Here is a 3521-nt window from a genome sequence, read left to right on the forward strand (position 1 = left end):
TCAAGAGTAAGTAAGTTAATGGCTATACAGAAGTTTCAGGACAACATGATTAATCATGAGTTTCGAGGAATTAAGGGAGTAAGAAGTTGGTAGAATATCTGCATGATATGAGATTTTGGTGGAGAGTTAGATGATGACACAATTAAGAATAGTATTGGGAAGAATGTTGAGGTAATTTTGTTGATGGATTCGATGTTCGTTATTTGGGATGTTAACCAAAGATAGGAAAGAAATCGTGATGTTTAGAGATGAGTGTAAGAGGTTTGATGTCCGGACAGTGGTAGTGTTATGGTTTGTGATTAGTGATTAAGGGTGATGGTATATTAGAAAGGTAGCAATTCTAAAGAGGTTGATTTTGTAGAGACCAGATTGATATGTATGGTTGTGAGAGAGTATAAGATGTGGTTATATGAGGCGGTTGTTAGTAGTTGAGTATTAATGGTATGGTTATATTTGGCATGAGGTGATGGTTATGCGAATGGGAGAACGTGTTATGAGGGGAATACGAGTTAAGCTTGGGTGAAAGGTAACTTTTATCAGGTGGTAACTTACGTGATCAGGATTGACTGGTTGGATGTGATTACGGGTCTGTGATATATATATAAATGTTTGTGTGAGGTTTTGACCTCACAAGACGTGATATGGTGTGATTATCATAAAGTTGTTATTTGAATGTTCTGTAATGCATGTTGGGTACGCTAATCTAATTGAATGATGATTTAAAAGGTAATAATTTGAGTGATCTGGCATGACTGGTTATACCTGTATGTATTCATGATACATGTCAATCTGTGATATGGTAAGGGGGTGATATTCATGAGGTTATTATTTGTTTAATTCATAAAATATGTTGCGTTGTGATTTAGTAAAGTGGATTTGAGTAAGTTTTCCTTGTCTGAGAAGTTATTCTGAGTCAGTGTTTATGGGAATTATATGCAGTTGTGATGTCTATCAATGTGGTTGTTGTGCCTCGGGTGGTGATCCGGACACGGTACATAGTGTTGTGATGCGGGTATTTTCGCACTGCGGTGTGGCTGTTGGTGGCGGTGTTGCGATGTCGTCACCGGTTGCGGTGGAGTAGGCGGGATGATTATGATACGAGTTCTCAAAAGTACATATCAGTTATACATAGTTGTTGTTTTGTTTGTTGTTGTTTCCTGTGAGTTTCAGTTTGGACAGATAGACTGTTGTTTGGTTTGTTGATGTTTTCTTTACCAGGTTAAGTTTGGGAATGAGGGTAGAGTATGATATGAAATAGAGTTGTATATGTTTTCGTTGTTGTCTTGGCATAGTGATATTCTGTTGATGAGACACGGTTGTGAGAGGGTTATTACATAATTTTAATCTTGTTCTAGATAAGGCTTTAGTGGACATGGTAATGGCAAGTGAATCGTAAAGCATGTGTGGTAATGACCGAAAGATGCGGGTGGTTCATAATCCGTTGTTGAGACAAAGAGTGTAGGGTGTTGGGGGAATTAGTGTCATGTTAAGTTATGTATGAGTTTTGCGGTAATCAAGGAAAGAACTTGAGGATCTAGTGTGAGTGTACATAACGAGTGTGGATCGTGAGTTATGCTTTTGGGAGATAGGTGCTTTACATAGAGAGGTATGTTGTTTTGCAGTAATAATGGAGAGTTAGTATGGTGATTTTGCTACGAGTTTTATGGTATAGGTTAGGTGATGGGCCGAATGAGTTGAGATATGAGAAATGTTTAAGTAAGAGAGCTTTGGATATATATACATGGCGAGTGTTTAGATTATAGGTGGCTATCTTTGACATGCGGTGGTGATGAGGATAATGAGACGATATAGCTAGGATTTAGTATTAGTGAGTTACGAGGACGTAACATTTATCTTAACAGGAGTAGGATGCGATAAAAGAGATTTTGATGGTTGTACATATGGTAGTATATTTGGAAGTAGAGTGTTGGTGTAGCATAAAGGACGGATATTTGTTTTGATTTTATTAAAGGTCATGACAGTTGGATGATGATGTTATGAGTGTGAGTAAACTTCGAGGACGAAGTTCCTTTTAAGGGTGGTAGAATGTAACATTCCGTTTGATGTTTATGAGTATCTTGATATTGGATTTTCTAGTGGATGATATGTTACGGAGCTAGCGGCGCTTGTGGGACTGTAGTTGGTTATGTATGGAGTTGGTGTCGTGAGAGATATATATGTGGTGGATACGATATCGTGAGTCATGTTGTGGAAGTAAACATAGTTGGTGGAGTGGGTGTTAAGAGTTCATGTTTTATGTTTGGTCGAGTTCTTGAGTTCTTAGCTATGTTGTTGTGTCTTGGTCGAGTTAGTATGGTTGTTTTTATATATGAGTTGAACTTCAGGGACGAAGTTTTTTTTAAGGATGGAAGACTGTAATACTACGGTTTTATGAGTCTCTGGGTACTCTATCGAGTAGGCCTTACTCTGTCGAGTAAGGGTGTGTTGCGTTTTAAAAATAGTTTCTGACCTGTTGGGTACTCGATCGAGTAAGGGGGCACTCGATCGAGTACCTCAGCTACTCGATCGAGTAGCCGGTTTACGGGGTGATGAATTGTCGGGTTTTGTTAATAATGCGATTTGGTATATAATTACTTCCGTCACTTTCTTTAAGCACTTTTATAAACCTAATTGCTTTCAAAAGAGAAAACAAACTACGTTCTTCGCATCAATCGCATTGTTGGCAAATCCCGGAGCTTGGAAAGTTGGATTTTACCTTTCTTTATACCTTTGTGATCCTTGCGTCGAGGGTAAGATCTACGTTCCATTTTTATAGTATTTCGTTAAAGATAGTTAAATCCTAATTTGGGGATGTGGGGGTTTTGTTGTATATATTGATTGATAGTATTTGTATGATTGCATGTTAGGAGGAGGATTCGTAGAAGAAGCCTTTTGATATCAGCTGTTGAGACCGTCTGATTGTATTGCTTTCCAGGTAGGGTTTCCCTACTCAGTATTAGTCCCATAATGCATGGTTGGTGTTTTGTGATTGTTGAATATTATCGTATTCGTATTGTGACGGTTGTTGGTTTTGATTGCTGTTCAATTGTTGTGATTGTTTGTCTCTGGTTCTCGAGATGCGTTCTCGACTGAGTGAAGTCACTTGCGGGAGTGGCTTCACGCCCTAGTTTTGCCCTCCGTGGAACCCGCCACGGGAGGGGATGTGCACATTAATGGGACAGGGTTATCGCTCGGTATGATGAGCGGGGCTTAGGTGGGAACGGCTGCGGTCCCCCACTGGCAGGGCTGGTCCAGTGGACAGTCGGTGACGGAGATTGATTGGAGTGGGTGTGATTGTGTGTGTGACCGTTTGAGCTGTTTGTTTACTGTGTTGCTGGATTTTATAAATTGTGTGATTATTACTGACCCCGTTTAATGTTTTAAAAACTGTGGTGATCCATTCGGGGTGGTGAGCGATTATTGAGCGGTATGATATGACGCGTATGGGATAGCCGGATGAGTCATCACGTGGCGCTAGAAGTCTTCCGCTGTGTCAGACGATGTCTAGTAGCTTGATAGTT

The sequence above is a fragment of the Silene latifolia genome, chromosome 7 (assembly GCF_048544455.1).
Source record: "Silene latifolia isolate original U9 population chromosome 7, ASM4854445v1, whole genome shotgun sequence".
Lineage (NCBI taxonomy): Eukaryota > Viridiplantae > Streptophyta > Magnoliopsida > Caryophyllales > Caryophyllaceae > Silene > Silene latifolia.